The sequence below is a fragment of the Corylus avellana genome, chromosome 8, assembly GCF_965113065.1.
Source record: "Corylus avellana chromosome 8, dhCorAvel1.hap1.2, whole genome shotgun sequence".
In the NCBI taxonomy this organism is placed as follows: Eukaryota; Viridiplantae; Streptophyta; class Magnoliopsida; order Fagales; family Betulaceae; genus Corylus; species Corylus avellana.
In genome coordinates, this window is record NC_142497.1 from 16,124,276 (window position 1) to 16,125,032 (window position 757).

Here is a 757-nt window from a genome sequence, read left to right on the forward strand (position 1 = left end):
TTAGGATTTTCTATTAAATCTTAACAGATAAAAGGTATAATGGACATTTTGCTTGCCAAATTGAAAAAATAAAATAAAATTGGTATACCAATTGCATTGTTTGATTTAATCCAACAGTTTTGAGTCAGGAATGAATTTGTAACATTCATATTTCTTTTTTCTTTTTTTTTTTATCTCGAGAAAAATATCATTACATTTCTTAATTAATAAAACCTTCACGTTTCTTGAAAAGTAAATTAAAAATAGAAAATAGCAACAAAACCTAAGAATATATGAAGTATACACAAACCAACAAGAAACAACATTTCTCTTACAAGTTTACCTCTCCCTCTCATATCAAGGACAGCCTACTGTACTGGTTTTTATTGGTCTGCACCATCTGATTAGGGGCTTATCTGCAATAAAGAAGGTCCAGATCAATTCTGAAGAAGGACAAATCCAGAGATCAGAAATTACAACAAAGCCACCAACCAAACATTATGGTAAAGGAATTCTTCATGGCAGTTCTTGAGGGCCTACTTGAATTGAAAAGAGAGGGAGAGAGACAGAGAAACAGCAGCTGTAGGCACCTTTCTTAGCTTCTAAACAAAACAGAAAAATTCCATTTGTATGAGGAGCAAAGTGGTCAACACAATGCAAACATTGCATTGAGAGGAACCATGGCTGCTTATCTTATCACCTGTTTATAATCTACTATTGTCGAAGCCGGAGAGCAGCTTATAACTTCACGGCATCGTGTTCGGCAGCATCGTGTTCG

General features: G+C 34.5%; 1 long non-coding RNA gene across 1 annotated transcript; it reads right to left on the reverse strand.

Annotated features, from left to right (window-relative positions):
- Positions 1-250: 250 nt before the first annotated feature.
- Positions 251-757, reverse strand: LOC148584188 (uncharacterized). The gene is made up of 2 exons (XR_015913042.1): positions 472-757; positions 251-395 (listed from the first exon to the last, which is right to left on the reverse strand). It is a non-coding gene; the product is annotated as an uncharacterized LOC148584188 (long non-coding RNA).